Source organism: Azolla caroliniana, unplaced genomic scaffold, assembly GCF_043228905.1.
Source record: "Azolla caroliniana isolate FFs.n. ecotype wild unplaced genomic scaffold, voAzoCaro1.0.p SCAF_14, whole genome shotgun sequence".
NCBI lineage: Eukaryota > Viridiplantae > Streptophyta > Polypodiopsida > Salviniales > Salviniaceae > Azolla > Azolla caroliniana.
In genome coordinates, this window is record NW_028230449.1 from 20,913,765 (window position 1) to 20,925,419 (window position 11,655).

Genomic DNA, 11,655 nt, shown 5'->3' on the forward strand with positions numbered 1-11,655 from the left:
GGTTGATAGCACCATGGCCTTTAGTAGCCTCGACTACCACGAGATAACTCCCCATGCATAGGTCATTACATACTCGTACGTGGATCGATTGGTATCTACATCAACCGACATGTCCGAATCAATAAAGCCTTCTAATAGGGGTTTACCTGAGCCGAATCGAAGACACATGCTCAAGGTGACTCTCAGGTACCGGAGTATCCACTTCACCGCAACCCAATGCTCTCTTCCGGGATTGCTCATATATCGGTTGATGACTCCGATAGCATATCCGATGTTCGGCATGGTAAAAACCATAGCGTACATTAGGCTTCCGAATGCTGAGGCATAAGGCGCTTTTGACATCTCGACCTTCTCAATTTTTGATTGCTTCCGGACAACTTTAGTTTGTCGGCAGTGTCGAGCCGACCGGTTTCACGCTTTCCATGCTGAATCTCTAAAGCACCTTTGCCATGTACTTTTCTTGTCACAACCACTATAAGTTCTTTATCCTGTCTCAGACAATGTGCATTCCTAGGATCAGCTTTGCTGGACCCATATCCTTTATTGAGAATGACCTACTCAAGGCCTTCTTCAGAGCTCAGATCTTGCTATAATCCCATCCGACTATCAACATTTCGTCCAAGCGGGGTAAATATTTCGTCGAAATCAAGATCCTTCTTCAGTTGAAAGCCATTCACCACGATTCGGGCTTTATACCTGGGTGGATTCCTACCATCTCCCTGTTTCAATTTGTATACCCATTTATTCCGGAATGCATTTTTCCCTTTCGGCAACTCGGTCAATTCGTATGTGTGGTTCTCATGCAAGGAATCCATCTCCTCTTGCATGACGCTTAACCACTTTCGGGTGTGGGTATCTCTCTTAGCTTCCTCGAAGCTTTCTGGCTCCCCCTCATCGGTTAACAACACATGTTCTTCATCCGGAAATATCTGGGGGGGCTTCTCTCTCTCAAGGGGTATCTTCTACCTCCGTTCGACATAGTCGGTTCTTCGACTTCTTCGGCTGAGTCAAATTCAGTTCCCCTTGTTCTTCAGTCGGTTCTTGATTTTGCCGAGTATTAATTCTGTTGGCTGGCTTAGATTTGATTTCGATCGAATCGACTTCTACTCGATTCGATCGACCATCGACTCGGCTCGATTCAGTAGTTGGAGATTTATTCTCAATCTCCCAATTGACAATCGTCTTCTCTTCCATGAAGACGATGTCTTGGCTCTTAATCACCTTCTTCTCGGCTAAGTCCCATAGTCGATAACCGAATTCATCATCGTCGTAGCTGAGAAATATACATGGACGAGATTTTGAATCCAATTTCCCCCTTTGGTCCTTTGCCACATGCACACATGCAAGACCGCCAAACACCCTCAGATTTCGGTACGAGACATCTTTGCTGCTCCACACCCTTTGTGGAATATCACCGTCCAAGGGTATTGAGGCGATCAATTTATCACATACGGTGCCGTCATCCACGCGTCAGCCTAAAACATCTTTGGTAACTTCGCATGTGCAAGCATACTTTGAACCCTCTCCATTACGGTTTGGTTCATCCTCTCAGCCAGCTCGTTGAGCTTTGGCATCTTCGGCACGGTATACTCGAGCCTGATTCCTTGCGTTGGTATTCACCACCGTTGTCGGCTTGAATAGCTTTAAGCTTTTAGCCGGTTTCTCTTTCGGCCCTCACTTGGAACTCTTTGAAGACGGCTAACAACTGGTCCTTCATCTTCAACACGGAAGCCCACAACTTCTGGCTATAGTCGTCTTCAAAGGTCACAAAATATTGTGAACCACCATGAGACTTTGTGCTCACATAGCATACGTCGATATGGCACATGAGTTCTAGCGGCATTTTCTTCCTCATTGGGGGCCTCGATCAGAAGGAGGTTCTGTTTTGCTTGCCGGCCAAGCAATCAACGCACTTCTCAAGTTGCACGTTCTTTACCTCAGGAATAAGGTTGTCATCGGCAAGGCTTCGCATCCCCTTCTCTCTCATATTGCACAACCTCTTGTGCCACAGGTCTCCGACAATGTTAATTACCACATTTGCTTCCCCTCGGCATATTTTGTTGGGAATATGTCGCTCCAGTGGGAGGATGATCCGATTGTTCGGAAAGCCGATCGTCGAAGAGTTGGAAAACAGGAGCCGAGTTGATGAGGAACTCGGCCGAGGCCGAAACCGGAATCGTGTAAATAGCCAACTTGGGAGACTATATTTGTAAATAGTCTAAGTGTGCACCCCATGAGGGTTACATATGTAAATAACCAGAAAGTTGCGTATGTACATATGCAACTAGGGCAAACTTTGTATTAGAGAGAGAGAAGTGTAAGTGCAGAAGTGGTAGAACGTGAGAGAGTGTGAGAGAGGTGGGAGAGCCGCGCCATAGCTGTGTGTGTAACAGCAAACGCAAAGAGCCCTGTGCGGCTGATATACTCGACAGAGTGTTGTATTCCTCTCAGTGCGTTGTATACCTACTTTCTATAGTGAAGAAATCTGTTCACCTGTGGTTTTCCCTGTTTTAGGGTTCCCACGTAAGTCTCTATGCACTCTTGTTTATCTTGTCTTTTCCTTGGCATATTTTCTGTGATTCGTATTTCAGCAGTGTCTGTTCATTGTGATTTATATTCCGCAACGATTTCTCAACAAACTGGTATCAGAGCTTGAGGTGCAAGCATGGAAGGAGGTGTTAGCGGTTTCCCAGGTATTATAGGTCTCAACTCACAGAACTATGCATACTGGAAGATCAAGATGGAAGACCTTCTCATAGTCAAAGACTTGTACGAGCCAGTCGACATAGCAAAAATACCTAGGGGGTATTGGAGTCGGATTGGAAGCTTCTAAATCGGAAGGCGGTGGCCACTATCCGACGATGTGTCGACTTAAGTGTCCTTCAACATGTGGCGAACGACACAAATGCCCACGAGATGTGGCAGAAGCTGTCGGGTCTGTACGAGAGGAAGAACACGCTAAACAGAACCTCGCTAATGAGAAAAATCATACGGCTAAAATACAGAGACGGTGAGAGCATCGTCGAACATATCAACACGTTTATGGGGTATGTAAATCAACTTGCTGCGACCAAGGTTCCCCTGGATGACGCAATGCAGGCCATCCTGTTGATGTGCACAATGCCGGAAAGCTGGGAGAACCTGGTGGTTACTCTCAGCACCTCCTGTCAAGAAGAGAACTTGTCTTTACAGACAGTGAAGACAAGCATCCTAAACGAGGAGGCAAGGAGGAAAGACAAAGGAGTCATGTCCCAAATGGAGTCGAATCCGACTCAACATATGGACAGAGGAAGGGACCGGCGAAGAAGAAGTCCGCAGCAAACAGACAAATCCCACGCCAGATCGAAGTCCAGAGGTAAGCCCGTGTGCTTTTATTGTGGAAAACCTGGACACTTCCAGAAGGACTGCAGACACATGAGAAAAGACAAGAAGGTCGGAAATAATGTCGAACCCCGGAAAATTCCGGATGAAAAGAACACTTCGGCCATTGCTACGAGCAATGAGGAACTCCTGTTCATTTGTGAATAGACAAGTGCAAACCTTGCAAGCTAAGAGTGCACTTGGGTGGTTGATTCTGGCGCATCCTTCCATATTACTCCGTTGAGAGAGGATTTATCGACTTACATAGCCGGGGATCATGGCTATGTAAAGATGGGTGATAGTGGAGAATGCAAGATAACCGGAGTCAGAAGTGTGTGCTTAACGACGTCGACAGGGTGTCCACTAACGTTGAAGGATGTTGGACACGTCCCCGATATCAGATTGAATATGATATGGACTGGAAGGCTTGACGACGAAGGCTACAATGATAGCTTTCGGAATGGCAAGTGGAAGTTCTGCCGAGGAAACCTTATAGTGGCCCGAGCACAGAAAGAAGGCACATTGTACATGATGCATGCCTGACTGTGCAAATCGGAAGTAAACATGGCAGCCGACTCGGTAGGAGAGATATGGCATAAGAGGCTAGGCCACATGAGTGAAAAAGGAATGCACCTGCTAGCTGACCAGAAACTTCTACCAGAAGTCAAGGGAGTGCACTTGGAGAAGTGTGTCGACTGCTTAGCCGGAAAGCAGAACAGGACGACATTCCACTCGAGACCACCGAGGAGAAGAGAAGCTGCACTAGAATTAGTACACACGGACGTGTGCTATGTGGATGCTCCATCGCATCGAGGAGGACAATACTTTGTAACATTTATTGACGACTACAGTCGGAAAACATGGGCCTTCGTATTGAAGTTGAAGGATCAAGTACTATTGGTTTTCAAGGAGTTCCAGGCAAGAACCGAAAGAGAGTCGGGTCGAAAACTGGAGGTTGTTCGAACTGACAATGGTGGTGAGTATAAAGGGCAGTTCGAAGAATACTGCAAGAGCCAAGGTATTCGAATCGAATACACAGTACCAAAGACCCCATAGTTGAACGGGCTTGCAGAGAGGATGAATCGAACGATCATGGAGAGAGTAAGGAGCATGCTCTCTCATGCGAAACTACTGAAATCCTATTGGGCTGAGGCGTTGTACACAGTTGTTTATCTGATCAACAAGTCTCCCTCAGTGCCATTAAAGGGTGATGTCCCACAAAGGGTGTGGACAGGGAAGGATGTCTCCTACCAACACCTGAGGGTGTTTGGATGTTTGGCGTATATGCATGTACCAAAGCATCAGAGGTCAAAGCTCGACAACAAGTCGAAAGCATGCATATTCATGGGATACTCGGAAGATGAGTTCGACTACAGGCTATGGGACCTAGTCGACAAGAAGGTAGTGAGAAGTCGGGATGTAGTCTTTCTAGAAGACAAGAAAATTGAAGACTGGAAGCAACAGAAGTCGGAACCGACTCCCTAGTCTGTTGGGATTTACGGTCCCTCCGGATGGGATGTCTGGAGATGAATGACGGCAAGCCCGGTTGCGGTTACGGAACCGGAGGATGAAGAGTACTCGGCATGAAGCCGGATGAAGAGTACCCGGTTACGGAGCCGGATGACGAAGACCCGGCTACGGAGCCGGATGATGAAGACCCCGGTTACGGAGCCGGATGACGAAGACCCGGTTACGGAGCCGGATGACGAAGACCCGGTTACGGAGCCGGATGACGAAGACCCCGGCTACGGAGCCGGATGATGTATGTACCCGGAGAGAGATCCGGATGCGGGGACATATTTGTGAATATGTTTGCCAAGGGCCCTTGAGGCTATATTTGTAAATAGCCCGAAAGTCATATGTGTATAAATATGACTTAGGGCAAACAGTTTTGATGTTGTTGCTCATCTTCTGTTTTCCACTTAGAGGGAGCGAAGTGAGAGCAGCCGAGAGGTAAAGAGAGAGAGAGAGAGAGAGAAACGAGGAGGTCGTTGCCTCTGTGTATTACCGCCGCCTGTGGCGAAGACAGTGAGCTCAAGGTTGTTGCCTTGAAGCTTCACCATTGTACATCTCTGTTCATAGTGATAGTTGGAGTTTGAGGACTCCCGTGGTTTTTTTTTCATTTAGGGTTTTCCACAGCACCGTTCGTAACAAAGTGGTATCAGAGCGACGGTAACACAGAAAATGGAAGGCGGCGGCAGCGGGCAACCGGGGATGATGGTGCTGAATGCGCAGAACTACGCCGACTGGAAGATCAAGATGGAGGATCTTCTGATTGTTCGGGACCTGTACGAACCGATTGACAGGTCGGAAATACCGAAGGGGGTACTTGAGTCGGAATGGAGGCTTCTGAACCGGAAAGCCGTTGCAACCATTCGGCAATACGTCGATGTGAGCGTTCTACAGCATGTGGCGAACGACACCAACGCATACGAGATGTGGAGGAAGCTGTCGGGCCTCTACGAGAGGAAGAATGCGTTGAACCGGACCTCCCTGATGAGGAAGATAGTGAACCTCAAGTACCGGGACGGTGAGAGTATGGTGGAACACGTAAGCACGTTCATGGGATTCGTGAACCAGCTTGCGGCGATCAAGTTCCCGTTGGAGGATGCAATGCAAGCCATCATCTTGATGTGTACATTGCCGGAAAGCTGGGAGAACTTGGTGGTGACTCTCAGCACCTCCTGCACGGAAGATAACCTGTCCCTACAAACGGTAAAGACAAGTATTTTGAATGAAGAAGCGCGTCGGAGAGATAAAGAACCGGCCTCCGACTCGAAGGCGCTGCTTACCGAATCGGAACGGGGAAGACAATGGAACCGGAGTCCGCAAAGACGGGAGAAGTCGGGGACCCGGTCGCAGTCAAGAGGAAGACCCACATGCTTCCACTGTGGGAAGCCGGGGCACTTCCGGAAGAATTGTCGGCATTACCGAAAGGACAACGGAGCCGACGACACCGATTCGAAGAAGTCACCGGAGAGAAACGGTGCATACCGGGGAGCCACGGACCGGAGAGGTCCGGATCGGCGAGGGCAGGACCGGAAAGGAACGACGGCACTCGCGGCAAGTGAAGAAGAGATAATGCTCATTACCGAAGAAAGGGAGCTGAACCTTGCCGGTGAAGAGATGACCTGGGTGGTCGATTCCGGAGCGTCGTTCCACCTGACCCCGGAGAAGAAATACTTCTCATCCTACATAGCCGGTGAGCACGGCTGTGTCCGGATGGGAAATGAAGGCACATGCCGGATTGCCGGCATAGGAGATGTGTGGTTGACAACCTCGACCGGATGCAAAATGCTGCTGAAGGATGTTCGACACGTTCCGGAGGTTCGATTGAACCTGATTTCGGCCGGGAGGCTAGACGATGAAGGCTACACGGGTAGCATCCGGAACGGTGTCATGAAGTTCAGCAAAGGGAGCCTGATAGTGGCTCGGGCCCGGAAGATCAACACACTGTACCTGATGAATTCCCGGCTATGTCCGGAGGAGCTGAACGTGGCAGCTGACACTGCCGGTGAGCTATGGCACAAGAGACTGTGCCACATGAGCGAGAAGGGGATGAAGAGGCTTGCAGAAGACAACCTTATTCCAGTGAAGCATGTGCACCTGGAGAAGTGCACCGATTGCCTGGCCGGTAAGCAGAACCGAACCTCCTTCCACTCAAGGCCACCGACGAGACGTTGTGCACCATTGGAGTTGGTGCACACTGACGTGTGTCAGGTAGAAACGAAGTCACATGGCGGAGCCCAGTACTTCGTGACATTCATTGATGACCACAGCCGGAAGCTGTGGACGGCACCGTTGAAGACGAAGGACCAAGTGTTGGGCGTCTTCAAAGAACTCCACGCGAGAGTGGAAAGGGAATCCGGCAAGAAACTGAAAGCGATATGAGCGGATAACGGAGGGGAATACCGGGGGCAGTTCCAGGAGTACTGTCGCTCGAAGGGAATCCGGCTCGAGTTTACTGTGCCGAAGACGCCGGAACTGAACGGACTGGCCGAGAGGATGAACCGGACCATAATGGAGAGGGTCCGGAGTATGCTGGCGCATGCGAAATTACCCAAGGGGTTCTGGGCTGAGGCAATGTCGACGGCGACATACGTGATAAACAGATCACCCTCAGTACCTTTGGACGGAGACACGCCGCAAAAAGTGTGGACCGGTAAGGAAGTGTCCTACCGGCATCTGAAGGTGTTCGGGTGTCTCGCATATGTGCATGTGGCAAAGGACCGGAGAGGAAAGCTAGATCCAAAGACCCGGCCATGCATATTCCTCGGTTACGGCGACGATGAGTTCGGCTACCGAGTATGGGACCCGGTCGACAAGAAGATATTCAGGAGTCGAGACATCATCTTCATGGAGGACAAGACACTCGCCGACTGGGAGTCGGAGAAGAAGATGAAGAGCTCCAAGTCGACCGGTGAGAATCAACTCTACGAGGAGCAGTCCCGACCGGCAAGGGACCGGTTAGCACTCGAGGATCCGGCCGAAGACGGTGAAGAAACAGAACCGGCCGAAGAAGATGAAAATGATACCGGAACCGGTCCCGATCCCGAAATGGATTCGGATGAAGAAGAATCGGAAGAACCGGTCACCGAAGCTCCGGAACGGAGATATCCTCTAAGAGAGAGAAGGCCCCCCCGGAGATTTCCGGATCCAGAGCACGTGCTGCTAACCGACGAGGGGGAGCCGGAGAGCTTTGAAGAAGCAAAGCACGACACCCAGAGCCGCAGGTGGTTGAGTGCCATGCAGGACGAGATGGATTCCCTGCATGAAAACCACACATATGAACTTGTGGAGTTGCCGAAAGGAAAACGGGCACTCCGGAACAAGTGGGTGTTCAAGCTGAAACCGGGAGATGCCGGAAACCCCCCGAGATACAAAGCCAGGATCGTGGTGAAGGGGTTCCAGCAGAAGAAGGGCATCGACTTCGACGAGATATTTGCCCCGGTAGTGAAGATGACCTCCATCCGGACGGTGCTGAGCATAGCGGCAAGCATGGACCTCGAGGTAGAACAGATGGACGTGAAGACGGCATTCCTTCACGGTGACCTCGAAGAAGAGATCTACATGCAGCAACCGGAAGGATTCGAGAAGAAAGGGAAGGAGCACCTGGTATGCCGGTTGAAGAAGAGCCTTTACGGACTGAAGCAGGCTCCCCGGCAATGGTACCGGAAGTTTGACTCCTTCATGACCGACGAAGGGTACCTCAAAACGCAGTCCGACCACTGCGTGTTTGTGAAGAAGTTTGAAGGAGGAGACTTCCTAATACTCCTCCTGTACGTGGACGACATGTTGATCGTCGGACGGGACCAGGTCAAGATACGGATGCTGAAGAAGGCTCTTCACCGAACCTTCTCAATGAAGGACTTGGGTCCGGCGAGGCAAATACTAGGGATGCACATCATCCGGGACCGGAAGAAGAAGCAGCTGTGGCTGTCACAGGAGAAGTACGTGATGAAGGTGCTTCACCGGTTCAACATGTCGGAAGCAAGACCGGTCGGATCGACCCTCCCGGTAAACTGCAAGCTGTCCAGCAAGCAAAGTCCCAAGACAAAGGCTGAAAAGGAGGATATGATGAAAGTACCGTATGCCTCAGCCGTCGGGAGCTTGATGTACGCGATGGTGTGTACCCGACCGGACATAGGATATGCAGTCGGAGTGGTGAGCCGGTACATGAGCAATCCCGGCAAAGAGCATTGGAACGCGGTCAAATGGATACTTCGATACCTGAAGGGCACGGCAAACGTATGCCTCCGATTCGGATCCGGTAAGCCCGAACTCGACAGCTTCACCGATTCGGATATGTCGGCTGATGCAGATACCAGCCGGTCCACATCAGGGTATGTGATGACGTATGCAGGGGGAGCTGTTTCCTGGCAGTCGAGGCTGCAGAAGACGGTTGCGTTGTCAACCACGGAGGCGGAGTACATGGCGGCTGTTGAAGCCGGCAAGGAAATAATATGGATGAAGGACTTCATTAGAGAGCTCGGTATCCGACAGGAGGAGTACCGACTCTACTGCGACAGTCAGAGTGCCATCCACCTTGCGAAGAACGCAGCCTATCACTCCCGGACGAAGCACATCCAGCGAAGATATCACTGGATCCGGGAAAGGATAGAAGACCAGGAGTTCGTGCTGACGAAGATTCACACGGACGAAAACGGCTCAGATATGCTGACCAAAGTGCTCACACCCGACAAGCTGGAAGCATGCCGAAAGAGGATCGGATTGGAGAGACATCCCATGCCGAAGTGAAGGGGGAGTTTGTTGGGATTTACGGTGTCGTAGTGTATTTCGTACACTACGTGAAAAAGTAAAAATAATATAACCGATTTAATTACATATAAATAAATAAAATAAGAATATCAAGATATTTATCACCAATAAATAAAATAAGAATATCAAGATATTTATCACGTGCATAGGGCAAGATTTGAACCTTGTACCTCCACGTAGCCAAATCTCAACTTTACCATTATGCTACCTTATCTTTAGTGTTCTATAAATAGATTTAATAACTATAAGTGCTTTATTTGCGCCTACCTTTATTAAAAAGGTAAATCATGCATTTTTAGAGTGCGTGAATATTTTATAGAAAAAACGCAAGCAACTAAAAAAGTGACTCATGCATATCTAGCGTGCATGAGCACTATATTTAGCAAATAAAAGCAAGGATTAGAAAAGCATCACATGCACATTTAGTGTGCATGAACATATTAGAAAAAGCATGTAGCTATGCTTAGTCTCTCCCATCACTATATAAGGATGGGGAGCACATTGTAGTTTTTGTTGATTATTTTTCTATAATGATCAATCAATCTAAAATATTCGTGGGATTCACGAATTTGCTAAAATAATTCTCTTTGACTACCTAAATATTGACTAAATATACTAAACTCGTGGGATTCACGAGATTCTTATCTTATAACTCTTTATACCTATTCTTTACTAGCCTTATTTGTATTTTTCTTTCCTCCTAGTCCAAAACCCCGGTGGTTCCCACCCGACTCACGCAAACGATCCGGAGCCGAAAGGCACGACAACGGTCCCTCCGGATGGGATGTCTGGAGATGAATGACGGCAAGCCCGGTTGCGGTTACGGAACCGGAGGATGAAGAGTACCCGGCATGAAGCCGGATGAAGAGTACCCGGTTACGGAGCCGGATGACGAAGACCCGGCTACGGAGCCGGATGATGAAGACCCCGGTTACGGAGCCGGATGACGAAGACCCGGTTACGGAGCCGGATGACGAAGACCCGGTTACGGAGCCGGATGACGAAGACCCCGGCTACGGAGCCGGATGATGTATGTACCCGGAGAGAGATCCGGATGCGGGGACATATTTGTGAATATGTTTGCCAAGGGCCCTTGAGGCTATATTTGTAAATAGCCCGAAAGTCATATGTGTATAAATATGACTTAGGGCAAACAGTTTTGATGTTGTTGCTCATCTTCTGTTTTCCACTTAGAGGGAGCGAAGTGAGAGCAGCCGAGAGGTAAAGAGAGAGAGAGAGAGAGAGAAACGAGGAGGTCGTTGCCTCTGTGTATTACCGCCGCCTGTGGCGAAGACAGTGAGCTCAAGGTTGTTGCCTTGAAGCTTCACCATTGTACATCTCTGTTCATAGTGATAGTTGGAGTTTGAGGACTCCCGTGGTTTTTTTTTCATTTAGGGTTTTCCACAGCACCGTTCGTAACATAGTCAACCTCAACTACCATCGACTTAAGGCCAAGTGAGTGGTCACCGACAGCTATAAGGAGGCAGCTGGCCAATAGAACCGAATCCGAGTCAGTCGACTCGAAAAGACCGACAGACTATGAGTCTGAGTCGGCAGAGCTGCTGAAGTCAATTGATGAATATGAGTTGGAGTTATCCAACCTGGATATGCCGATTGACGAGCAGAATCCTGAGCAAAGAGAAGAGTTGGCAGAGACATCTGGACTGGAGCCAACAATGAGTGGACGAAGATACCCACTCAGAGAAAGGAAGGCACCGATTACATATGCTAGTCAATACGTCCTCTTGACTGATGACGGTGAACCAGAGTGCTATGAAGAAGCCATTGCCGACGAGAGCAAAGAAAAATGGCTGAGCGCGATGCAAGAGGAGATGGAATCCTTGCACGCGAATTACACCTACGACCTAGTAGAGTTGCCGAAAGGTAAGAGAGCACTCAGGAATAAATGGGTCTACAAGGTGAAGACTGGAGAAGTCGACAACGAGCCCAGGTACAAAGCCCGCATAGTGGTAAAGGGTTTTCAACAGAAGAAGGGCGTCGACTTTGACTAAATAT